The sequence below is a fragment of the Melopsittacus undulatus genome, unplaced genomic scaffold (genome assembly GCF_012275295.1).
Source record: "Melopsittacus undulatus isolate bMelUnd1 unplaced genomic scaffold, bMelUnd1.mat.Z mat_scaffold_42_arrow_ctg1, whole genome shotgun sequence".
Taxonomy (NCBI): Eukaryota; Metazoa; Chordata; class Aves; order Psittaciformes; family Psittaculidae; genus Melopsittacus; species Melopsittacus undulatus.
Window position 1 is genome coordinate 665,237 of NW_022994317.1, and position 27,814 is coordinate 693,050.

The following is a 27,814-nucleotide window of genomic DNA, read 5'->3' on the forward strand; positions in this document are numbered from 1 at the left end:
TATTTTGTTAGACCTCTGTTTTTAGGGACCACAAGCAATGGATGGGTTACTTCATTAGATGACAGTGGATGTCTGAACTGTTTGCTTCCATTTCAAGAAACAGTAGTTTGCACACTATCCTCAAACATTTCACAGTGGTGGGATCCTGCTTCCTTTGCCTGGAAAAGGGGAATATTTCAAGACCTCTGCTTTCAGACATGCTTCCAAATGACTCTTCTGCTCACTAAGGGACAAAAAAAATCTGGGTTAAAGAGGAATAAGGAAAATAAGTTAACTAAGTCTTAAAATAACTGAATCACAGAATCATGGAATTATAAAATCACAGAACAGTTTGGGTGGGAAGGAACCTTCAAAGATCATCTAGTTCCAACTTACCCCACACTCTGCCATGAGCAGGGACACCTTCCACTAGATCTGATTGCTCCTTTCTACTCGAATTAATGACCTCAAAACAAAAGTATTAAAAAAAAAAAACAAACAAACCAAACAACAAAAACCCAACCAAAACAACCAGTGATTTTAATATCTTTTCTCTTGAACACTTCCAGGGATGGGGCATCCAGAACTTTCCTGGGCAACCTGTTCCCGTGTCTCACCACCCTCATTGTAAAAATATTTCCGCCTTATAGCTATCTAAATCTCCCCATTTTCAATTTAAAACAGTTGCCGTGTGTCCAGTCACTACAGGCCTTGGTTAAAATACCTTTTCCTGTGTTTCCTATAAGCCCCTTTAAAGTACTGAAAAGCCACAATAATGTTTCTCTGGAGCCTTCTCTTCTCCAGGCTGAACAACCCTAACTCTCTCAGCCTTTCTTTGTAGAAGTGTTCCAGCCTCTGACCACTTTTTGAGGCTCTCCTCTGGACCCACTACAAGAGGTCCATGTCTTTCTTGTAGTGAGTACCCCAAAGCTGGACTCAGTACTCCAAGTGGGACCTCAAGAGAGCAGAGAGGGGCAAAATCACCTGCCTCAACCTGCTGATCATGCTTCTTTTTATGCAGCCCAGCACACAGTTGATTTCTGGGCGGCGAGCGCACACTGCTGGCTCATGTCCAATTTTTCATTCACCAGCATTCCCAAGTCCTTCTCCTCAGGGCTGCTCTCAATCCATTCTCCACCCAGCCTGTATTTGTCTTTGGAATTGCCCTGACCCAGGTGCAGGACTTTGCACTTGTTCAACTTCATGAGTTTTGCATGAGCCCACCTCTCCAGCCTGTCCAGGTCCTTCTGGATGGCACTCAGACTTTACCAGATTCTGTGAACATGGTAGAAATTAGTAAGCTCAGTATTTAAATACTCACTAATAAACCTGAAGTACTAAGTAAATATTAAATAGAATCATTTAATTTCTTTCACTGTCTCTCTTACTGGTGTCATAACTTCATTCTTTGTCATCAATTTTGAACAGATGATTGATTTTACTGAGTGAAGCAAAGCAAGAGCTGGTATCCATTATTCCATTTCCCACCACAGCTTGTTGCAGCACACATGCTCCTTCTTGGTCATGTTATGTATTTGCAACTGAAAAATCCCCTCAATGTTCATTTTGAGACTACATTCTCATCTGGAATATTAAATTTTGTGATATTCTGCATTGCCTGAATGTAATGATTAGCTTGTAAGAAGCTCACCATGAGTTAGCCTATGAGGTGTGGATGTATGAGTCAGCCCATAAAGGTGTGGATGCATGAGTCAGCCCATAAAGGTGTGGATGCATGAGTCAGCCCATAAAATAGTGCTTTATGTGTGGCACAAGACTGGAAAGATCACCCTTAGATAAATCATGGCTAAATGTGTCCACTTTTTAAATTATTTTTCAGTATTTGTTTCCCACATTTAAACACATGCATTGGCTTACTTATATCACAGGATGATTTGCTCTGCCTCCAAGAGTTGCCTCTCTGTTTGTGTTTTCCTGGATGCAGTTTAAAAAAAAAAAAAAAACCAAACAATCTCAGCATATAATAAATAGCCTCTAAAAGTTTGCTAAATAATTGTTGTTTGTTTAGTAAACTTTGCTGGCAGATTTTGTCTTATTCTAGGCAAATCATTTACGTGTATAGTCAATTAGGAATGCCCAGGACACCTCCTTGGATGCACAAGGAGCTGCTGAGAAAAATTCACAGGAAAAAAGAGGCTTATAAAAGGTGGAAGCAAAGACAGGCAGCCTGGGATAAATACAGGGATGTTGTCTGGGAAGCTAGGGACCACGTTAAAAAGTTAAGGCCCAGTTAGAATTAAACTTGGCTAGGGATGTTAAGGGTAACAGGAAGGAATTTTATAGGTATGTAACAGATAAAAAACAGAGTAGGGACAATGCAGGCCCCCTCCAGAAGCTATTGGGAGAACTGGCTACACAGGATTTGGAGAAGGCTGTGGCTCTTAATGACTTCTTTGCCTTGGTCTTCACTGGCAAAGGCTCTGACTGCACCACCCAACTCTTGGAAGGCAGATGCAGGGACTGTGAGAATGAAGACCCTAGGCCCACTGTAGGACAGGATCTGGTTCAAGAGCATCTTAAGAACCTGAATGCACACAGGTACATGGGACCTGATGAAATCCATCTGCGGGTCCTGAAAGAGCTGGCGAGTGAAGTTGCAAAGCCACTGGCCATCATATTTGAAAAATCATGGCAGACAGGTAAAGTTCCTGATGACTGGAAAAAGGGAAATGTAACCCCCATTTTCAAGAAGGGGAAAATGGATGACCCTGGGAATTACAGACCAGTCAGTCTCACCTCTGTGCCTGGCAAAATCTGGGAGCAGATTCTCTTGGAAGGCATGCTAGGGCACATGAAAAACAACAAGGTGCTTGGTGACAGCCAGCATGGCTTTACTAGGGGAAAATCCTGCCTGACCAATTTGGTGGCCTTCTGTGACGGGGCTACAGAAGTGATGGACAGGGCTGGAGCAGCTGACGTCATCTACCTGGACTTGTTGAAAGCGTTCGACACTGTCCCACACAACATCCTTGTCTCTCAATTGGAGAGAAATCAATTTGGTAGGTGGACCACTTGGTGGATAAAGAACTGGCTGGGTGGCCGCATGCAAAGAGTTGTGGTCAATGGCTCAATGTCCAGCTGCAGACCAGTAACAAGTGGTGTCCTTCAGGGATTGGTGTTGGGACCAGTCTTGTTCAACATCTTTGTTGGTGACATGGACAGTGGGATTGAGTGCGCTCTCAGCAAGTTTGCTGATGACACAAAGCTGCGTGGTTTGGTTGATACGCTGGAGGGAAGGAATGCCATCCAGAGGGACCTTGACATGCTTGTGAGGTGGGCTGATGCCAACCTCATGAAGTTTAACCATGACAAGTGCAAGGTCCTACACCTGCGTCAGAGCAATCCCAGGCACAGCTACAGGTTGGGCAGAGAAGAGATTCAGAGCAGCCCTGCGGAGAAGGACTTGGGGGTGTTGGTCAATGAGAATCTTAACATGAGCTGGCTTCAGTGTGTGCTTACAGCCCAGAAAGCCAACTCTATCCTGGGCTGCATCAAAAGAAGTGCGACCAGCAAGTCAAAGGAGGTGGTCCTGCCCCTCTACTCTGCTCTTGTGAGACCTCACTTGGAGTATTATGTGCAGTTCTGGTGTCCTCAACATAAAAAGGACATGGAACTGTTGGAAGAAGTCCAGAGGATGGCCACAAGGATGATCAGGGGACTGGAGCACCTCCCATATGAAGGACAGGCTGAGAAAGTTGGGGCTGTTGAGCCTGGAGAAGGCTGTGTGGAGACCTCATAGCAGCCTTCCAGTATCTGAAGGGGAGCTATAGGAATGTTGGGGAGGGGGACTGTAGTGATAGGACAAGGGGTAACGGGTTCAAACTTAAGCAGGGGAAGTTTAGATTGGATATAAGGAAGAAATTCTTTACTGTAAGGGTGTTGAGGCACTGGTGTGGGCTGTGCAGCGAAGCTGTGAATGCTCCATCCCTGTCAGCGTTCAAGGCCAGGTTGGATGAAACCTTGGGTGGCATGGTGAGGTGTCCCTGCCTATGGCAGGGAGTTGGAATTAGATGATCTTAAGGTCCTTTCCAACCCTAACTATTCTATGATTCTATGATATGCAAAGGACAATTTGGCATCACTACTTCCTTTATCTCCTTTCATCTCCTGTCTCTAGGTGCTTTTTATTCAAGATTTCATAGCAAAAAAAAAATCACCTGATCTCCCTTATTTTCAGTGTGCCTGTGGTTAGTTTTTTGAAATCTGAGATTATTTTGTAGCTTTATCTTGAAATTGGGTAATAGAAGTACTTCTTAAATAGTCAGAATGTAGCAGCAGCTCTATCTTCAAGAAGCAGAAAGGACTACTGCTAGATTTCTCAAAACATTTTAAAGTTTACCATTACTTCTCTTTCTGTAAGCAAGTATTCGTGCACTAGGAAATACTGACCATTTAGAGTGATGTATCTCACTAGAAACCATATCTGCAGCTCAGACTTCAGGTCTCCCTTGCTGGAATAAGTCCAGAGGAGGGCTATAAAAGTGATCAGGGGGCCTGAAGCAGGTCTGGTCTGGAAACAGGCTGAGAGAGCTGGGCTTGTTCACTCTGGAGAAGGCTCTGGGGAGACCTTAGAGCAGCTGCCAGTCCCTAAAGGGGCTACAAAAAACCTGGAGAGAGACTTTTCCTAAAAGCAAGTAGTGATAGGACAAGGAGCAATGGTAGATTTAGATTAGGTATTAACAAGCTCTTCCCTGTGAGGGTGGTGAGGCCCTGGCATAGGTTGCCCAAAGAAGCTGTGGCTGCCCCATCCCTGGCAGTGCTCAAGGCCAGGTTGGCATCCTGCAAGTGGAAGGTGTCCCTACTAACAGCAGCAGGAGGGAACTGGGTGAGCTTTTAGATCCATTCCAACACAAACCAGACTGTGATTCTATGATTCTCTCAGTAAATATGCAGAATATAGTGGTGAGCTGCTATCTACCATCCATCATTGTATAACACAATTAAGTACATCAAACATCAAACCATTGTTTGCCTACACCAAATTCTTAGGAAACAATTTAAAGATGGAGTCGAAGGTCTAGTTCAAATACACTTAACATGTTTTGTGAGTCTCTTTTAAATATTACCATAGATATCTGATAATTTTTCTTTTTTTTTCTGAAAACAAGCAAAAAATGGTAAGTAAATGGAAAAAGCTACAATCTTTCAGTGAGATGTATACAGAGATCCCAGAGACAAAGGGGTAAAAGTAAGATAATTTAATGACATACAAAAGGCGTTAGGAGAAATGTAGATAATTTTCCAAGGAAAGTTATTTGAGTTAGCACATTCAGATTAATGACAACTACCTGAATTACCTGCACCAGGGCACCAGTAATCACTGATACATATATTCAGCCATGTCAGATTTCTCTTACTCTTTAAGATCCAAATGCTAGCGTGCATGTAGCATAACAACACATGGATACATGAGATTGAGGTATTTTATTTTCTGAAATTATATTTGATTACAAACCATCCTCAATGGTATGTAAAACATGGCATCACTCTAGGTAATGAAGTGTCATAAATAATTTGTCTCCAAACATTGATGAGACTTACTGGTTTATTTTTTTAAGTACTGGCATAGTAGAGCTAGAGATGTGCATCTTTCATTCATGGGAAAGATACTATATAAGCAGCAGTACCCCAAAAAGCTCACCTCATCGGCAGTCTGCAGAGACCGTTTACTGGACACTAGAGTTAAGGTTTTGATAAGGGTGCTAGGTGAGGTAATTGGATTTGTGGCATATATCCATTTGCCTGGATAAAATTAAGCCTCCAATGTAAAGGTATTTGTTTTGTTGCATTTTTGCATTATATTGAGGTACAAAAAGTGCAGTAACTATAGCTGTGTTACATATCTATATAACACATACTCAGCTCACTGGGACTCTTTAAGATTGGAATTTATCTTGGTGAGTGTTTGAGAAAAAAAAACTTGGAAATAACGATGAATAAGAATGCAGCCTGAAGGAGATCGTGGGCTGATTTCTATCCTCAAAAGAGCTCTTCAAAGACTTTCATCCTTTATGCTGCCAGCATGCTGCTCCATTTGCAAAGTAAAATCTCCATGCAGCTCTCCAGTGTCTGATGCAGTCTGTGCTTCTATACATGCTAAAGAATAAAAGGAAGGGTGGCATTTTGTTTTGCCTAAAAAAAAAATGGGGGAAAAAAAAGAAAATAAAAAAAGGAAAAAAGGAAGTAAGTATCTGTTGCAAAAATAGAGTAAATGGTGCTCAAAGAAAGGTCAAAACCTGTAATCAACCAATCTATCTAAAATACTTCATCAAGATATATGCTACTGACCTTTATGATTTAATATTTATTATGGCTATCTGCCAGTAACAATATTATTGTGTTATAGAACTATAAGCAAGAGGACTGCATGACTCAAAAGCTTTTTGAGCATATTTAAAAAATGTATTCTATGAATCTATAAATGGCAGGTAGCAATTGCCTGCATGGCTCAGACGTGGATAATGAGAATCTTAAAGATGCATTTGCCACAATGTGACAGCTCAGGTCATTAAGTTATTCCTGCATACAAGGAAGTCCAAGTATATTATCATGAGATCATAACCATAACAAACAAATCTCTTAATATTAATTTCATGTGAGAGGTCTGAATTTAGTTGCTTTAGCATGCACCTCATTTCCAAATGCTTAAAGTCCTTGCTGAATTGGGACCTAATTGCAGAAGTCTCTAGATTTAAATAAAGGATTTGCAAGCTAAATAAAACCCCACACTGTTTTATTTTCCACAGAAATGCTACAAGAAGTGATCTTTTATGGAAAAAATAAATAAAAAAACCATTCAGAATACTTTGGTTTTAATCAGGAAGTCATTGAAATTAAAATAGACACTAAACATGCAAGATGAGAAACACAGTTAAGCCAGTCTTACAGGAAGTTTTCTACTTAGGGATGCAGTATGTGGTTTATTTATTTTTCTGCACTTCACACTAGGAGGTTACAGAATAAGTCACAAAATAAAGTTTAAATGTTGTTTTATTTTTCTGTGATGGAAATATGATATTCTAAGAAAAAGGCACCACAAGCCTAGTCTCAGATTTCAGAAAAAGATTAAGCAGAAGTTAAACATTACATGTTGATGCATTATTTTTCACTGCCTTTGTGAAGCAGTACAAAATCACTTGGCATGGAGATCACCAGATGGGTAATATAAATGAAATTAAAGTTAAAAAAGCATTCAAACAACACTCAAAGCAATGAAAGCAATATGAGCAAATGAAGGTAAATACAGTAGAATTATTTAGACAGCCATTAAATGTGAAGTCTAAGGTAGATTGCCATATGTTTACCATAATGAAAAACACAAGTTAGCAATTTCTACTCAAATTAATGACTTCAATATTAAAAAAAAAAACAAAAACCCAACCAAAATAACCAGCGATTTTATCTTTTCTCTAATTTTGAAGAAAAAACTTTCAAAAAATAAAAAAATAAAAAATGAAACTTTAAAGATTATCCTTTTAGTAGGGCCCAAGTTTCCTCTATTCCCTAATAACTTTTCAAAGAGTTGATTGTATAAATTCTTCAATTTTTTTTTTTCCCAAATGAAGTCCTTTAATGAATACTTGCAAGACAGATGTTCTGCATTTACATAAAGGACTGGTTTTGCAGAGCCTTGATATTCTCTTAAAACATAACTTTCTACTTCAGGGAACATGCTAAGGCCTTCAAAATGCTCCATCCTTGGAAGTGTTCAAGGCCAGGTTGGACGGAGTCTTGGGTGACATGGTTTAGCGTGTGGTGTCCCTGCCTGTGGCAGCAGTGTTGGAACCTGATGATCTTATGGTCCTTTCCAACCCTAACTATTCTACGATTCTATGGTTCTATGAAATTACTGGCCATACTTTCCTTAACAAAGATTGTTCTGAGAATATAAATTAATCTACACCAATTACAGAATTTGTGTAAGAGAAGCTAGCATGGGAAACATTACTAGAAGAGGACAAGACCCCCTGGGAGAGAGACTGTGAAGCTTTATTCTTTTCTGTATGCCACACCATCCTAGCTAGAATGAAAGGGGCAGGGCAGAAGACCTTTGGGATGCTCTTGCCTAGGCAACAGATAGGTCTCTCAGCTTGTCATTTCACAAAAGCAGCACTGCATCACTTTGCTCAGGGTGAGGTCTGAAATCCTTAGACCAGGCCTCTATAATTACAGCATTCAGTTCTGTGAGCCAGATCGATAACATAAGGGAAGTCTGGCACAAACGTACACAAGCGTGTGGTACAACAGACCTCTATAGAGAAACAGTGGTGTGACTCTGCACATCAGCTGGAGCCAGTGTCATCCCTTCTGTTCACGGATTATAGGATTTCCTGTCCTCAAAGAACAAAAACATCTTTGGGACACATTTACCATTAACTGCTTGCTATGTCCTATCCCCTTATAAAGGCAAGTTTTCAGGCATTTAAAATCAAACAAAAAAAATACTGACGTGCTTTAATTTGGGAAATATTTTAAAGACTACCAAATAATGAATTCATTAAGTCTGTGTATCTTGTATTTTATATGAATAAGGAAACTTGTTCATCATAATATATCTAGCCTGCATGGAAGCACTGAAACACACATCACAGGCCAAATTTCTCAAATTTGTTTTCATAAAGTCAGCAGCTCTACTTGTAAAACAAGGTATTCCTTTAGCCTGAAGATGGCAGAATCATGTTTTACCATATATATTTTTGTTTTCTGGAGCAGTGTTTAAGAGTCTTAACAAAAGAATCATTCACTATAATGCCCCCAAAATACAGTGCACATGCAGATGCAGCACGTAGGGACGCAATGTCATGGGGGCCTTGTCTGTGTTGGGTTTATGGTTGGACTTGATCTCAAACACCTTTTCCAACCTCAATGACTTTATGATTCTACAACTTCCCCAGGTGACCTGTGCAGATGGATCATCCAAAGGTCTCCTGCAGAACCTGCTCAGCCAGAGATGCTGAGCAACGCTCTCATGCAGCGGGTATGTGCCATAAGACACAGGTCATCCTAAAACATGACCAAGCTTCAGCATGAATTCCACTGGAATCTCACCCAAGTGCACCGCAGCTCGATCAGCTTCCAACAAAGATCAGCATGCCCACCTTGCCCTTCACCAGTAACCGCCTGTGCTGTTTCGCACGCACCCCTCGGAGGTTACTTGCACTGGCTTCCCACTATCTTCGGTCAGTACCTCCCGGGGCACCGCTCCACCGCCGAAACTCCCCCGGCTCTAGTCGGGACAAACCTTCCCATCCTAGCAAAAGCCTGTGCCCGCCGGGCTCCGTTACTGTTCCCCGAGGCAAAGCGTATACAAAGCCTCAGGGCCTGGCGGATGGTCACTGAAATCCCCTCCCGCCGGGGCGGGATGCAAAGTCCTTCCCGCACCCCGCTCCCGCACCAAGGGGCTCCGCCGCCGGAAGCCGGCAGCACAATGAGCCACCGGCTCCTGCTGCGCCTCGAGAGGCCGGGATGCGGCCCCGGGACCCGAACCGAGACCGAAACCGGTGACGAGGCCTACTCCAAACCCGTTGCCCGCCCCGCCCGCAGCCCAGCGCAAGCAGACGTGAGCGGCGCCTCGTCCCCGAGCCGGGCGGGGCGGGCGGTTCCTCGGCCCTGGGGCGGGGCGATGTGGGACGGGCGTTCCTGGGAGGCGGAGCCTCCGCGGCGGCAGGAAAGGGGCTTCGCGGCCACGGTTCGAGGCAGACCCTGGTATTGCCGCCGCGTCGGTAGCAGAGCAGAGGCAGCTCGGTCTGGAGCCGGCAGCACGGCTCGGCTCCGCTTCGTTCCCTCCCGTGAGTTTCACGTGCGGGGCTGCGGGAGGAGGGAGTTGGAGTTGCGGTGTTTCGCTCCAGCCCCGCGGTGGCATCCGGTCTCGGTTACGGTCCCGTGGAGGACGCGGGAGCCCCGCGCCCCGGCCGGGTGCGTTCTCCGTTCCCGGACTCACGTTCCACGGCCCCACTCCCCGCGGGGCCGGGCTGCCCGAGGCGGGTGCTTGCGGCAGGACACCCGGGTCTGGCTCAGCCCCGCCGGTCTGCGGCGGCCCTCAGGGGAGCTCTTGTCCTGCCGCCGTCTGACGGGGTGGGCGCGTCGAGGTCTCTGCCTTTCTTTCTGCCGGCCGGGGCTTTATGCCCTGTGTGAGCGGGCGGGAAGGAAGACCTCCCCTCCCGGCAAAGTTTGCTGCGGAGGGAAGCGCGGCCGGCTCCGCTGCGGGCCGGCGGTGGGGGAGCTGGGCGGCCGTCCCGGGGGCCGCTGCCTCCCGCCTGTCATAGAGTCCGGCTTAAAGGGACAGCGGCGCGCCCGGGATGGGGAAGATGGCTGATGGAGAGGGGGCACGGCTCCCCGGCGGACTCCGGTGCCGGCATGTCTTCACCTCTGGATGTCCAACCAGGGAAAGCGGTCAGTCGTTGGTATTCTGTTAGTCTTGACTTACAGCTGTTCGGAGCTGTGGTGGTATGTTTCCCATTAGTGCCTGGGAGTGGCTATTGTCTTTTTTTTTATTATTTCATTTCTTTTCAAGCCTTCACTGCTCATTTTGTTAATTCCTTTAAAAAAAAAACCCATATTACATCTTGTATGTAGTTGCATTAGTTTTGAAGGATGTATTGCCGATCTCCCACATTTCTGATATTGCACGTGTTTTTGAGCACACCGTATAACTATTCAGCTGCCAGCCTGGGACCGTGCTGTGGGGACTGGAGGTGAACCGGCTGGTCTGAAGCCCTTCTGAAACAGTAAAACCACTGTCAATGTTTTGACTGTCTTATGGTGGGACGCCAGGTGTGGTGTTGGTAAGTGGGGATGTTTTACTACAGATTGTGCTCAGGTGGCATGCTGTAGGCTTGCAGGTGAGTCCTCCTACAGATTACAATAAAAAAGAGAATTAACTCCTGCCAATTAGAAATCCTATTCTACTTATTGATATTTGGCATGGAAGTGGAAGTATTCTTACAAGAAAGTGAGCCTTTTAGTAAGTCAGTTCTTTTATGATGTTGCATTTCATATGAATAAGGCCTTTTCTTTCCTTTTTTGACTGGGGGCACTCCTTTGTATATACATGTGTTCCAGCATTAAAACCACCAGTAATGAATGTAGCTTTCAGAAAAGTATAGCTCAATCCCAAAATCTTAAATTTTTAGATTATTTGTATTTTAGGCTGTTATTTATATCTTTGTTTTGTTTTATAGATGTGAACTCAGGTGTCTGTCATGTACTATAGATCTCAAATCAGGAGATAGTTTTTAAAACAACTTTACTGGAAGATTGATGCATGTTTTCCAACAGAAAAAAAAATGGAAAGCAGGTTGAATTTAATCCTCATGTACTCAGCTAGTTTTTTTTTATGTAGGGATCCCATCACTGGTGCAGGTGAAAATGGGAGGTCCAGACATAAGGGGTAGCAATTAGCCAAAAGCAGATATAGAACACACAGGTCTTCCTTTGACAGATGGAGGCAGAGGTCTGCGCAAGCACGTGTGCAGGCAGGCTCAAAGTAATCTCAGAGATACAGTCCAGAATAGTAGCCCATCACTTTGTTGCTTTATCTGCTTCTTTGTCAAGTGGGAGAACCTGTGGGCTGCTGAGTGTCATATAAAAGAAGATGTGATTGAGTCTGTTCTTCTGGAAATTATTTCTCTGTATATGGCTGATACCATAAAATGTTCAGTTTGAGAGGAGTATTCTTCTTGATTACTTACATATGAATTCTAAGGAACTGTGGTGTAAAATCCAGGTATATTGAAGACAAACTTATTCTTAGCATATTGCTTCCATTTTACATGTAGTCATGGCTTAAAGGTGGCTGGGAGGTTGGGATTTGTTCCGCAGTTCTCATTTTACAGATTGACAGAAGCATCCATGTTGCACACTTAAGAATGATGGCATGTGCAATGAAATTGAGTAATTTTATAACTTGCCAGGTTTTCATTTCACACTTAATTGGATGTGACTATTACTGGTGATATTTGAGAGGAGTAAATCTCCTGTGATGATTACATACATAATAGTAGTGTCCAAAGTCATAGCTATTAGTGCAAACAAAAATTTGAAAAATAATCACAAATCAAATTGAACAAGCTAGAAAAAGTATTTCTGCTCTGTACCTGAAAACAACTTATAACAGTCAGGATTAAATGCTTTATAGAGTAGGTTATACCATATCAGTCGTATTCCATATGGTAGGTTATACCACATTAGTCCTCTTGTATCTAGACAACAGTATCTGGTGCTGGCTGCTCTGCGCAGATTGTTGCCAGAGTGGTTTACCATTCTGGTCTGGAATGAGAGTTTGTATAGCCAAAGTGTTAAGAATATTCTTTTAAAGAATCTCTACTTGAAGCATCGTAGTGCAGTCTAACATTAAAGCGACTGAAGGAAACACTGGACATGTTCTAACTGGTGAGCCTCGCTGAAGTTCTGTTTTTTTGATGCTGCAGACCTTGGATCAATCAATAAATGCAGGTTGTTTTTCCAAGGCACAACTAAGTATTTTCTGATTACATACAACTGTAGCTTGAAAGGAGATGTAACCACTGAAATATTTCATATTTGTAGGATACTGCATGACACCTTTCTTTGATCTCTGCTTGTCATTGCTGTCCCCTCCCGTCTTTCCCTCACCCTCCCTTCTTCTTTTAGCTTTTTGTAAGGCAGTGAGAACATGTGAAGTTGAAGTACTTTGGGATCCTGAAAGATAGTGAAGTTTTACAACATGCTTCTTTATGAATAACCCTTTCATTTCTCTGGGATAAGAGGAGGACTCTTTTCTAATGTCCTGCTGGTTTTGCTTGTACTCAGATTCAGTTTCTTCAGGTTGGTCAAGGTAAGGAGGATAGACTGTTACACTCCTCAGGGGTGTTGAATCAAGCTGAAAGCTTTTTCAAAATAATTACTCAACATGTTCCTAAAGAAAGATCTAAAGTCTTACTTAAAATATATTTTGATTTAGCATTTCTTCATTTTTATGATTACTTTTTTTTATTTGTGTTAAAACATACATTTCAATGCAATTTAGTAAATTTGCTGTTAAGAGTATGTGGGACTGAAAGCATGGAGTACTTTAAGATTATGATGAACTTCTGGAAGCATAAGGTGAAATCAAGAAAGATTATGAGATATAGCTCATGACTGTGTGAGTGAAGAACAAGTACTGACAGAAGTAGCGTAGGTATAAATGGGAAGCAAAATTCATGGTTAGTACTGGCTTTTGAAACTTGGCGTTCTTCAGGTATACATCTTCAAATATTTATTTTTGTTATTACTGTTTTTGGGAAACACAAGTTGCTCAGAAACACTCTTTTCATCTCTGTGCGCGAATGTGAATGAAATGTAAAAGTAGCCTCTAAAAGAATGTGTGTGGATTATATGCGCAGAGATGCCAAAAGAAAGCAATCTTTTCTGATTTACTTAGTAGAAACAAGATGCCTGACCTTTATCTGAGACACTTATCAGTCATTAGTTGGAAGAGTGCTGTTGTAACAGCACTCCATGCACTGTGAGCACTTGCCACACTTCTTAGAGAAAGGGGTTCCATCACTTTCCCTTCACCCTTCAATGTATTATCAATTAGATAATTCAGTTAGAGGAATTTGCCATTTAACACAAAGAAAAGAAGTGTGTTTGGCGGAAACTTAAAGACAATAAACTATAACCTAGGCTGTTCCTGCTGCAGTGATGAACTTCCTACATTTTATGCAACAGATGTCACTTGGCAAATGGTCTGTTTTAAGATAACCATGGTTCTGCGACAGCCAAACAGGATGTGCAACTAGATGAAGTGGAAGAATTTAAAGTGCAGCAGCTACAGTGGATCACTGAATAGAAGGAAACATGTCTTTTATTTGGCCAAAGTAATTTTCATAAACTCATATTTGTTACCTCATATTTCTTCTTTCCTTTTGTACTCATGCTTTTGCAGTCCTACATTTATGAAGACCAGGACAGATGGGTATCCAATCAGTTTGTCCAGGATTACTGGCAGTGACAAGGGGAGCGAAGGATGCTGCTATCAAGGCCTTTTGGTTATTCTTGACTGTTAATGTTGTTGCATGTTCTTTGCTGTATTTATGTTTCCTTTTGACAAAGAATGCCAAGTGTAATGTTGAGTCATAGTGCATATTTTCAGTTCCATGTACTTGATCTCTTTATTTGCAGCAGGCATACCATTCCTATTACTCCATCTGCTGCTTTAATCTGTGCTGTTTACATTCATGGTCCTGGTATCATAATACAATATTTACTATATGAATCTCTGCAACGGGCAGGTATTTCAAATGATTGTAAAACAAGCTATACACATATCAAAGGTGTATAGTGTATTTTAAAATAATCTGTCTGTCTGCCATGGTTCCTAGTGTGTAGGGTTAATCAGGGCTTAAATAAAACACCAGAAGTTTGCTTCTGACCCTCCCACTGGATGTTGCAAGAGGCCTACTAATTTTCAGTCTTCTGTGTTTGCGTATGCCTCAGGTCTTTTATACTTACGAACAAAATTGCATTATTAGTCTTTCATACTTAGAAACAAAAAGGGATTATGAAGAAATGTTTACACTAGAACCTTTCTTTTTCCTTTTTTTCTTTTTCAATTTTTGGGTTTTTTTTTTTTGTTAGTTTTTGTTAGGCACAGAGCTAGATTAACCCTGTAGGACATCTGTAAAACTGTAGAAGATTTGTTTCATTTGTGAATCCAAGTATGTGAGCGAGTATTTTAGTGTCTGTACATTTGCTTTCTGTTGCAGGACTGCAAAGAATGTCTTTCAATCCATATGATAAAATGATTACTCATCTTAAAATGATGATCCACAGCATACTCCTTCTGGCTTATTTAAAAAATGTCCTAAATGTCTAATATCCAGCTTAAATTATTCATGGCCTTTATACACTCATTCATTCTTGTTTAGTATCACTCAGTAGCTTAATTCTGTGTTCTTTCCCTGTGATTGGTGTATATACTTCAGTTTGTTTATAGAGAGCAATAGTGTTTGCTCTTAGACTTTATGTTGCTAGGCTGAACAATCCAGCCTGTCTTTGTCTCATTACGTACTTGGAAAATTAAGGCTGAGGGATGACCTCATTGCAGTCTACAGCTTCCTCAAGAGGGGTCAGTGGGGTGGGAGGTGCTGATCTCCTTTCTCTGGGGACCAGCAACAGGACATGAGTAAATGGAATGAAACTGCATCAGGGGAAGTTCAGACTGGACATTAGGAAAAGGTTCTTCACTGACAGGGTGGTTGGTCACTGGAACAGGCTCCCTAGGGAAGTGGTCCTGGCATCAAGCCCATAAGGATTTAAGGTGCATCTGAACAACATTCTTAGCCATATGGTTTAGTTTTAGGTAATCCTGAGAGGAGCAGGAAGTTGTACTCGAGGATTCTTATGGGTCCCTTCCAGCTTGAGATCTTTCTATGACTCCAGTAACCCTTTCTCCTGCTGCTTACAGTTTGAACAAACCTTTCTTGTACGTGTTGAGTGGGACTATACTTGGTGTTGCACATGGAGACAGTGACACTAATAAAAGCAGATCTGTAATGGAGGAAAGTTGAAATTACTAAATACACCACCTTAAAATCACTTTTTTATTGTTGATTGTTATTTTGAGCACATTACAGTAGCGGTGATCATGTAATCACCTAACAGATCTTTCCAGCTGATGAACTGGTAGCTAAGAGCAGACAGTCCTGAAGTGCTTGACATAAAAGCAGAAATAAAAAAGAAACAAACAAAAAGATAGTTTTTGTTGATTTGATTGTCAAAATTACCTATTTCTTTCTTAAGGCATTGTGATTTTCCTGTGAATGAGTAGTACCTCTTCAGCCTTGCTTCAGCAGATTCTACAGCTTCTCTCCAATATTTTGTGCCGATTTCCTTTACGCAAATGCTAAGGCTACATTTTTGAAACACTCCTATTTTATGAAACTGTCACTTCACTCATTTCAATGCTAGTCACATTTGTCTTTGTTTAATCATTCATACAGTTTTTTTTTCTTTAACATCTTCTAATCCAGTTACTTCATGTTTAGTAATTTTCCATGCTGTAGGATGGGTGAAAATATACCAAATTCTGCCACCCTGACAGGTCTGCTGCATTTTCTTTTGTCTGATGGAAGGATTTTCTGTTTCATCAAAGAAAGATAGTGTAATCTGCCAAGATAGTGTAAGTAAATTCATATTTTGTTTCTTCTGTCACTCATTTTTTTCATTTCCCTTTGTCTCTTAATTATTCTTTATTTCAGAATCTGTTTCCATTTCTCCTTCTGATTCTGTTTTATTAAAAGTGTGTCCAGTGAAACTAAAATGAATTCATGTACAGGTATGCAGATGTTAAGCAGAAGTAACTCCAAGATTCATTTCTAAACTACAGGATATTGATCACAGAGTCAGGGTGTTTACAGTTGGAAAGGATCTTAACATCCATCTAGTTCCAATCCCCCTGCCATGGACAGGGAAGCCTCACACTAGACCATGCCGCCTAAGGCTCTGTCCAGCCTGGCCTTGAACACTGTCAGGGATGGAGCATTTACCCCTTCTTTGAGCAGCTTGTTCCACTGCCTCACCATCCTTACAGAACTCCTTTGTTATATCTTGAAAAAGCTGTCTGATACTTCCCACAGTAAGTTTCTGATGTGTGTAGCATATAATGTTGACAAATTATTAAGTGGTGGTAAAGTCTTCTATGTCAGGGTTGAGGTGTTGCTTTGCTGTAAAGCCAATAGAGAATCAAGAAGCTGAGATTGAAAGAGAACTTGAGGAAAAGTAGGTGAACCAAGGAGAAGAGGACAGAAGGTGAGTCTGCTGTAGAAAGCCAGTTGGCAGAGAAATGTGGCATATGTAGATACTGTTGGAACCATGTGCCAGTGGGATGTACAGCTAGGAGAGAAGAGAAATTCTGTGAAGTCTGGGGGTGAACTGATGCAGATGTGGATCAGGTAAGGAGTTAGACAACTGGGATTGGAGGAGTGTGGCTTATGTGAGCTATTGACCAAAAACCTTAAAAGAAAAACTGGAAAACTGAAGATCAGGCTAATGTGAAGTGGGGTAGAAGAGAGGAGAAGACAGAAAAGACAGGCTGGAATGGGCTGTGTATCTAACCTGTGGTGCAGCAAATGTGTTACTTCTTATGTCTCTGTTAACAGGTAAAGACTACATCAAGAATGACTGAGTAGAGTTGCTTTGTTTGTGAGGTCCATTAATATGCATTCATAATCTAGCATCAGTGATACATGATTATACTTAAATTCTTCATCCACGTCTTTCCAGGAAGCCATAGCCTTTTAATTTAGAAGCAGATTAGCATCTTTCATCTATGATTCCTCTGTGTACCCCTTCCTGGTTGAGTCAACTCTGTGTAAAGCTACACCTTTACATCTGTGCAGGTGCTGAAGTTGGTTGTAGTCTGGTGTTTTGTCTACGAAACCAGTGCTGCTGCTTTGGGACTTCTTTTGGTTCTGGAGTGCCAGTGATTAATTTGCTTTACACATTGGCTTCCTTTCATAGAGTTCTTTTTCCTTGAACCATGCTTGTATGCCATAAAGCTAGGTATTTTCAGGAATAAAGAAAAGGAACTTGAAAACTGATCAGGTCAGCCTTGCAGGCTTACAGCAGTCCATTTCAAGAGAAAAAAATTACGAGAGCTAGCATTTCTTTTTAAAATCGGAGGTAATTACAGACTTCTGTGCTGTATTCTTTAGTTTTCCATGGGTTATTTATATTCAGACTGGCTAAATTCAGTTGCATTTAATTCCTTTTGCAAACATGGTGTATCCTTAGTTCGAGGTAAGGAGATGGATTACATTGTACTAAGAATCTCAATCTCATTATAGAAGAGATTAAGGATTTCTGGTGGATTTTAATGTATCTCTTATATCCTGACTTCAGATAGCTTGCTTTTTCCCCTGCTTGTTTACTGACATTTGTATTGCAACAGTATTAATATATTTTGATCACAAAATGATCAAGCATGTTAATCCCTTTCTGTGATACCTAATTTAGAGAACCTAGCTATTTCTAGAAAAGTTATTCCTATATAATATAGCTTTTATTACATGTGGCAGTTACAAGAATGTTAATTAAAGAGCAATTTCTTTTTGACAGTAAAAGCATGCTCACTAATATTTGTTTTTTCTTTGACTGTCTCACTCAGCTTTTTTCCTGTGAGGTTAATATAGAATCACAGGGTGGTTGAGATGGGAAGGAGCGTTTGGAGGTCACGTAATATAACCCAACCCCCTAGTTAAGCAGGGTCAGCTAGATCAGGGTGCCTGGGACAGCCTGATCAGTCAGGTTTTGAGTACCTCCATGGAGGTACTTCACAGTTGCTTTGGCCTGGCTTTTCCCATGTTTGACCACCCTCATGATCAAGTGTTTTCTTCAGATAGAATTTCTTGTGATTCAACTTATGCCCATTGCCACTTACCTGTCAGTCGATACCACTGAGTATGGCACTGTTCTATGCTTTCACCCCATGTTATCAATCTCATACATATTGATAAGGTTCTATACCTGCTCCCCAGCAAGTTTCCTCTTATTCAGTCTATAAAAAGTCCCATCTTCCCTTGTATGGTGAATGATCTAGTCCCTCAGTCATCTTTGTAGCCCTTTTCTGTACTTGCACCAGTGTGTCCATGTCTCTCTTGTACTGGGTTGCCCTGAACTGGACAACAACACGCTAGGTGTGGCCTTGTCAGCCCTAGCTGGAAGCTGAGGGATTGCCTCTCTCAACCTACTTTACTGGTCATGCTGTTTCTTCAAGGATGCCCTTGACTGCCTTTGCCACGAGTCCACACTGCTGGCTCCTGTTCACTTTTTCCACCATGGCCTTTACTGCAAAACTACTTCCCAGTTGGCCAGCCCCCATCCTAGTGCATGGGGTTGTCCCTTCCCAGATGCAGAACATTGTGTTTGCCTTGGTTAAACTGCATGAGGTTTGTGTCAGCCACTTTCCCCAGCCTGTCAAGGTCCTTGTATATGACCTTGTATATGCATGACTTGTATATGACCTTGTATATAGTTCTTGTATATGCATGACTTTCTGGTGTATTGGCCACTCCTCCTTCCTTCAGTGCTTCGGGTCATCAGTGAAGATGTTGAACAGAACGGGAGTCAATATTCATTCCTGGGATACACTGCTAGTGAGTGGCCTACGGGAGAACTTTGTGTTACTGATCATTACAGCCCTTTCAGCCTAGCAGTTCAGCTAGTCCACTTAACTGTCTGTTTTTCTGGACTATATTTCACCAGTTTCTCTGTGACAGTGTTATGAGAGACTGTAAAATACACATGCTTGGGTACTAAGTCTGGTTAGTTTAAAATAACAGTTCTCCAAGCCAGTGTGCTAAATGGCTATTCTGGAGGTTCACAGAGAAGGAGAAAGCTTATCTGGGTGTTCTGAGTCTACCTGCTGCACCATGGTAAGGGCACACCTCTAGAAATGGCTTGAGATTGATTTTGCTGACAGTAGCGCTGAAGGCCTGAAAATGTGTTTCTTTAAATTATTATCTCAATATCTGAAGTGGGATTAAATTGTTAGTTAATAAGACAAAGTGATTTATGTAAAAATGCCTTCTAGATCCCATGAGAAATTGCCCATATAATTTACTCAGGAACGACAATTATCTTTCATATTTTCCCTAAATTCACAAGCTGTGATGGTACTGGCAATGGGTTATTCCTTTTGTGGAGTGGACCTTAATAACTCTTTTATGCCAAAGATGTTTTAACATTATAGTTTGTATGAAAGAGATAGTAACTCCTGCTAATAAGAATAAGCTGTACCTCTGTCTTCTGAAGGTCAGTAGTATGTAACAGTGGTTATAAAGCAATCTCTGCAAGGGTGGTCGTAGAATCACAGAATAGTTTGGGTTGGAAGGGACCTTCAGAGGTCACCTAGTCCAAACCCCTGCAATGAGCAAGGACATCTCCAACTAGATCAGGTTGCCCAGAACCACATCCAGCCTCACCTTGAGTGTCTCCAGGGATGGTGCATTCACCACCTTTCTGGGCAACCTGTGCCAGTGTTTTGCCACCCTCACTATAAAAGTTTTTTTCCTCACATCCAGCCTGAATCTCTTCTCTTTTAGTTTAAAACCATTGCCCTGCTTCCTACTGCAAAAAATCCATGGCATGGGGGATCTTTCCACACACCCATTTTTCACACACTGGCATTTCCTAAATATTTGCCTTATGGTTCCCACCAGAGCTTCCGTTGGCACCCCGAAACAGGCCAGGAAGGTGGGACTGTATATCACTGTGATGTGCAAGGTGCTGCTATGTCTCTGCAGAGAGGTGCTGTGCTGAGACTTCCTGGGGAGGATGTCCCATCTGCCCTCAGCAGAACAGATGGAAACCACAGCTTTTAATGAAATACATGTTGCAGAACATGTTAAGGAGTATTGTCTAAGTGTCCCTAAAATTAAGAATGTAGTCCCCAGAACCTGGGATGGTATCTTGGCAGGGAAAACTGTAAGCAAGATTGTCCACCCACTGCTCAGGTGCGCCCCTCTTCAGTTGCAGACAGGAGTCCGGTAGTGGTGTTCCTGTCTGGTGATGTTCCTGTATGGTGGTGGGCTAACAGTAGTTTGTCAGTGGTGTAACCCTGGACTCCTCCCCTGCAATTTAGATTTATTGATGCTGGTGCCAGCACTGTTGGCCAATTGCACCACAGTGTGGGTGGAAGAATTCACAACTGTATTTTAGGTAAGGCACTAGGATGTTCTACTAAACTGTCTCCACAAGGCTGATGAGATACATAATAAACCCATGCTACCTGGTTTTCACCAGCCTACTGCCAGACCATTTGTCCTGGAAATGACAGCCACCATCTGATGTAATATAAATGGGAGTGCGTAACCATTGGCTTAAAAAGTGAAGGTCCTTCCTACTGGCCTTCTGGTTGGCATGGGGAGTGGGCAGTACAGCCAGATGGTTGTACATGTACCTGCCATCCCTGGTATTTACTGCAAACTGTGGCATCTTTTAAGTGGCCCATTGTGGTGTCTGTGAGGTGTGGCCTGGGACCATCCAGTACTTTGTCTTTCTGCAGTGCTGTTGTAGTAGTTTTCTTGCTTCTGTTAAGGTGGAGATCTGGTATTCCTAAAATGCATTTTGAATGGCTTTTTGGAGCAAGGAATGCATCTATTTTGTCCCCATTTGTAAGTAGGAACAATTCCTGAATAACCTGACTTCTTTGGAGCCCACTTCACTAACGCTTCCTTATTGGAGGATGTTGGGGAAATAATGTGCCTTAGCAGACTGATCATCGGCAGCATCATATTCCTACTCTGGCTCACATGAGACATCTGCATGTCTCACCAGAGCACATTGGGCTTGCACTTGCTTTCTGATTTTTACCAAATCTTGCTTCCAGGGAGATTTACCATGTATTGTCCAGTCATCTGTTTGTCATTTTACCAGCCCATGGTGTGAGACCCTTAGATACCACCTAGGAGTCAGTATAAAGATTTCTGAAGCTGGTGGTTTCTCCAGCACCATAGCTGCACCCACCAGTTTGACATACTGCTTGTTTGACATACCCTTCCCATGGTAGATTAGGAAGGTTTGCCCAGCTCTTTCAAATGCAGCCGCTTCCGCTGCAGTTTTTCTTTCACATATCTTGTTGACCCATTGGTGAGCCACGCATTAAGCTGTTGGGTTAATTTTTCATATGGTGAAGCCTGCTGTGCCCAGGATGCTGGCAGATAAGGTGGCAGAGGCACACTGTATTAACGAGGCCAATTTGTGCTGTTTTCTTTCATAAGGCCCTTACTTTGTGTGTGCTGGTGGATGTAAGCATAGAAATGCACCATTTCAATTTCACAGTGCTAGTCCGTTGCACCTCCCCAGTTTACAGTCTGAAGTAATTGCATAGAACAATCACAGAACCAACTAGGTTGAAAAAGATTTTTAAGGTCATCAAGTCCAACCATTATTTGACAGTGCCCACTGTAAAACTGGGAGCCCTGCTGTCAGTAATCTTGGTCTCATGGGTGATTCTTTATGTTTCAGCTAGGGCTGAATAAGCAGTCCAGAGCTGTTGTAGTTTTGTGTTTATGGAGGCAGCCTCTAAGACCAGAAGCCTCACGGAATATGCCACCTGTCACCTTGCTGCCAAAGTCTCCGCAAAGCCATTTCTCATCCAGTACTGGGGCTTCGAGCTTAAAAGGTTTATTGGCTAATTTTTATCCTAAACGGCTGCATGGGGAGCTGCTTTCTTTGCTTGTTCAAAGGCAGTACTTACATTTTCTTCTGGAAAGAACTGGTCTTTTTTGCTTTTCTTACTATATTACATAATGATCTTAATATCTGGGCCAAGTATAAATTCCCTCAGGAACCTGCAAAGACTAGTAATCTTCGTTGTTTCTGCTTTGCTCTGCATTTCTGCCATATAAAGGTTTGTTCAGCTTACTTTTGCATCATTCTGCAAACTCCCTACCAGATTATCCTTCCAATTTCACTTCTGTGGCAACTCTGTGAACTTTCTTGGGGTTAATTTCCCAACCATGATTTTGCTTTGTCTCAGTAATGTTACTTAGTGTTTCCCTCACTTTCTGATTCAGTGCGACCACCACATATAACATCATCAGCATAACTGATCCATTTACAGTGTGGGGAAGTATTAAAATCTTCCAAACACTAGTCTACAAGCCCATGGCAAATTGTGGGGGTGTGTGAATGCTTCTGGGGCAGTACTGTGAAGGTATACTGCTGATCCCAGCATAATTGTGCAGGTTGCTCCCGTGTTTCATTTAGCAGCTGGAATGACAAAACCTTCACTGCATTCCATGCAGAATGCCACAGCTTCAGATAGAGCTTGCTGGAGGAGAGTGATAGTATGGGGACACTGAAGCTTGGAGTGTGTAGTGATCATTAATTAGCTGTCATTTTCTGGGAACTGTTAGGCACTTTCACTGCGGCTGTTGAAGAGGGGGCATAGGCTCAGAATAACTCCTGCCTCTAATAGCTGTAATCATCTGGGTGATCTCTATGTAGCCTCTGGGCAGCCTGTATTGTTTGGATGTAACCTGTTCTGAGGGAGGCTCCAAAAGCAGGAAATGTAACTGAATATTTGCCCCGTTATCAAAGTTTTGCCTGCCAACAAGTCATGTCCCGTGATTTATTCATGTACATCAGCTGCCTACACATTTGCTATAGAAAGCACATAGGAACCCAGCTGTAATTATAAAGATATTAACAAGCAGGTTCTTCCCCCCCTCCCCCCCCGATTAATTTTAATCAGTTTGGGGATTTTTCCATATATAGAGTTGGGTCCTGTAATCATTAGAAGCGTTACCTGCTGACAGTTACGACTGCTCTGGTGTACTGTGATTCGGAGAAAACTCCAGGAACAAACTTGCCAACAAAGTTTTCAAGCTGACAAGCAGGTATTCTTTATTGCGGCGCTGGGAGACACGGGGGATAGCTCCTCCTAATGTATGTCTCTCTATTGCTACACAAGCCATCCTTATATAGTCCCTGGGCATACATACATATTCATGAGGCTACGTATGGATTACATCACTTTCCAGAAGTACAGAATTGTGGTGGTGGTCTCTGAGGGTCGTTTACTTCTTCCAACAATCTTCATCACTTCTGGCAGCCTTTGAAGCAGGTGCAGTAGATGCTTATACCAGTTTAATTGGTTCGTTAGCACCAGAGACATAATAATCCTCCTATCCTCCTACTTATCCGCTAGTTTACCCGTAGCCTATCCTGGACACCTGCTATTCCCAGATACTCCTTATCCCTGCGTCCTGTGTTTCTAGACTGTTTTTCTTAAGACCACATCAACTATAACGATTTATCTTGTGCCAGTATGTTCTCTATCTGTACTCTATTTTTTCTACGTATTATGCACCTCAGCAATTTTCCACTGCTCCTGTTACAAAGCCATTGAACTTAACATTGCTTAAAACTAATTCTAAAGGTTTATAAATTCCTTTTTGTGATTTTGTGTTCCCCTTGTTTCAACTGTCAGTGGAATATAAGGTTTGTTTCCTCCCTATGGGACTCCAGCCACCCACTGCACCTTGGGAGGGAATATCCAAATCTAGTCAATTGATATGGGGCTTTTATGGAAGCTGCCAGCCTAGGGTGATTAGTTGGCCCTGGTGTACTTTCTCCTTCTCTGCTGAATGGGAAAGCAGAGGGTGTAATCAGTCCATCCACAGTCCTGATTTCTTTTTGTGGTCTATTTTTTTTTCTTGTTTGTGTTTTTTCCCATAAATAGAAGGCAGTTTCCTGTCAATTTTGTCTTTTGAGACTCCAGGCTGGAGTAAAAGTAAAAACGTCTCCTTTTGGTTAACTTTTTTTTCCTGTTGCAGACAATATATCTGCAGAGCGTATCCAGTGTATCTTCCCCTGACAAGCAGGAGGGTTGTGTGTTTCGTGATGTCCATCATCATGCATCATAGTCTGGCAGGGGACACCCCAGCAGATTCTCTTGCTGTAGCTACCCCTACTGACACTGGGGCTTCCCAAGTCTTAAGTACAAGGCCTAATGTAGCATACATGGCTTGCCCAAGATTACCAAGCCCTGAATTGCAGCGTCTTCCACAGGTCTACCAGTACATATTATGGTTTGTTGAATGTGAAATGACTGGGACAGAGTTTAAAGAGGAGATGAGTAAATAAAACATTTCAGAGCTGACTTGTTTTTCATGTAAAAAAGAGGTCATTTTCAGGTTCATAGCCATACCACTTTTGAAAGCAGAAGTGCACATAATGGGTATTTGTACAATGCTGTTGTATGGTGGTAAAGCTGAGACTGTGTATGACCTGAAGCACCATAAGTAATGACCAGGTATCAAGAAAAGAGCATGTTGCAGTGAAACTTCCTCAGCTTTCTTTCTGAAAAGAGTTAATCAAACAAAAAGGTTTTTTTTATTTGATTGCCTCAGTTTTTTTTATTTGATTGCTTCTATCCTGAAAAGTTTGGTATCAGCTTTTCCCCCTTCCGTGGGATATAGAATGCTCATTGCTTGTTTTTAACTTCTTTTATCTAATGTGGTCCATGTCATCTTCTGAAGAAATTAAACAACGTGAATAGCTCCCATATCTTCTATTTTGCTTGTGGCAAAGAGAAAGCTTTTCTAGAGAGCTGCATTTAGAGGCCTATTGCTGTTTTTATGTGGTCTTCAAAAGACATCTCTGATGTAGAGTTTCGTCTTCTAACATTAGTCCTAGTGTCTTGTGACACTTGGCCTTTTATTACTAAGGATGTGAGAGGATAATACAGATAATGCAGTAACACATTATCTATATTATTATATTGATTCATTTATTGTTGTTGAACTCATGATACGTATCAGTGGAAACAGTAAGCATGTGTTGTGAATTGGTGATCAATTCAGTTCTTTGACTTGCCTTAGTTGTTTTTTTAATCTAATTAGACTGGAAGGAAAATGGTGTACTTGGTCATACAAGCCAGCAACATGTTAAGGAATTGGAACAGTTTCTGGCTGCTTGCAAAACTCTGATCAGCTTGGATATACTTTGCCATTGTGATAACCTTGTGGGTCTCATTTATGAGTTACAGCAATGATTTTTTTTGATACTGTGCCTTATGGTCTTTTTGCCTGCTAGTGAAAGGTATTCCATAGTTAACTAATGTGGCAAGGAGCTGTCTGATCATTTGGTCACTTGTGACTATTTCTTGCAGTAGCTGCTGGTTCAGAAATTAATTGCACACATGGTTTGGATTGATCAGAAACAAATCTATTTTGGAAAACGTGCTTTGAAGTCACATAGCTTTCCTCAGATGTCTGTGCTTATTCTTAGACCACTGCTTGATTATGGGAGAGGATCTTTGATCTGTGGAAATGTTCAGTTGTTTGGTCTCTCCAAGGCTATGCTCTGGCTTGTCCTGAGGTTTGTCTTCATCCTGCTTTGCTGCCTGGGAGTAAATAATCACTACATCAGTCCTCGCACTTGTTATATAATAAAGTAGTAGAAAACTTGCTGATGTTCTCAGTGGATTCATTATGTGAGTGTTTTGTTCTTACTGTATTGTGTTCTGCAGTCTTAAGCTTCAGTAAGATGTATGAAACATCAACTTGTATTTGTTACTTTTTCACTTCACAGTTTATTTTTGAAATAGCCTAGCTCTAGATCCAGAAACTGTGACTAGGTGGGAAGCTGATGTAACAGACCCAGTGTAACTCTTTGGGGAAGTCAGTTTTCATTGCAAGTGCTTCCTTTATTGCCATCTCTAACACGTGAATCATATAAATTAAAATTTAAAAAATACTAGTGTAAGAACAGTGGCCTTGGTATTATAACTCAAAAATAAAGTAAAATAAGGCATCATCACAGTGTAGCAATATTAAGCAAGTGCTCTCAAGCCGACATTGGTGCTTAGACATCTTAGCAAATCTGCACTGGGGCTTTAAATCTGCGCTGTGGCTTTTATCATACTCCCCATGGAGAGCCAGAGGTATTGTTTTTGAATGAGGAAAGTGCCACTACATGAGGTTGTCAGTGTTCTGTAGTGTTTTGTGTTAGAGCCTAACAACATGAATTTGAAGCAGCTGGCCTTAGGTAAGCATAATCCATTGATTTTATTAGTTTTGTGAGATCTTCCTCCTAATGCATCACAGCATAGCACATTTGTTTTTTTTTTTCAGTATCCTGTATGACAGCAAGGAGTAAAAGAATAAAGTGGTGTCAAGATGGTTTTGAAATGAGTTTGCATTGGAAAATAAGCTTCAACAAAAAGAAAAAAGCTTCACAAACTGCAACCTAAGTATTTTTTTTATGAAAATAGAAGCAATGTCAAAGTGTTGAAGATGGCTTGTGTAACATATTGCACATACAGTGCTCTTGTAATGTCAAGCTGAAGTGTTCTCTGAAAATAACTGGCAAACAGAAAGGATTAATGATTTAATTAAACTCAAACCCAAGTATCTTTATTTGCATAAGTGCAATTTCCTGTCATCTTCAGGCAATTTGCTGGTTTTTGCTGCTATAAATAGTGTTATCATTATTTAGCTACTCTATTTGACCTCTTCTGTTCAGCTTCTGAACTGACTATCCATTTAGGGGACACATTTGTACTAAATACATTTGCAAAATACATAAATGATAATCTTGTTATACTTAAGTGCTTTTGAAGGATTTGTATTCACTACGAAATATAATATGGAAGCTTCTCAGGGTTTGTGTTCCTTGGGTTGTTCCCAGCTTCAGCTGTAAGATATTATCTGTAGGTTTGTTGGTGATCTTGATTGATAAATGCATGTGCCATAAGAAGGCATAACCATGGATTAAAGCTACCTTGATGCTGCTGAGATGCACGTTAATGGACCCTCCTGGCTGTGGGCAGAGCTGTCTGCCTCTCCTGGACACATTGTGACTCCAGATTCATACTCTCTGTTGTCTTTTCCCCAGGATGAGTTCTACTCTGTCTTGTTCTATCACTGTTTAGCTGGTCTCTATTTTTTTTCCTTTCATCAGCTAACTGACTTTCAGTGTAGACCATAATTTCCTCAAAATTATTCCCATTAATTTCTTTCTCCCTCACCCTAGTCAGGCAGTCTCTGATCTGAAATTTGGGTATTTCTTCTCTGTTACAATGGTAAGAAAGTTGGGGGAGGAGGGAAATAAAGGGAAAGATAAATTTCCTGCTTCTAGTTTAGATAAATGGTTCTGTAACCTGACCTTATTGTGTCAAAAACTTTCATGTCTGGGGAGGTTAGAAGTACTGTTTTGACAACACTGCACACAAGTACAAGAATATTAGATCTGTTATGGCTGGTACTTGTGGTCTTCTTGGGTTTATTTTGTTCCAGTTCCATTTAGAACAAGTATTTATGAACAAACACTATTACTGGAG

At 41.6% G+C, this 27,814-nt stretch overlaps 1 protein-coding gene across 1 annotated transcript in view; it reads left to right on the forward strand.

The window, feature by feature from the left end:
* Nucleotides 1-9,653: 9,653 nt before the first annotated feature.
* The window catches only part of LOC117438520 (peptidyl-glycine alpha-amidating monooxygenase-like), a 125,861-nt gene continuing 107,700 nt past the window's right edge, over nt 9,654-27,814 (forward strand). The window contains 1 exon segment of the mRNA XM_034074001.1: nt 9,654-9,788. The gene's annotated coding sequence lies outside the window, so the exon portion shown is untranslated.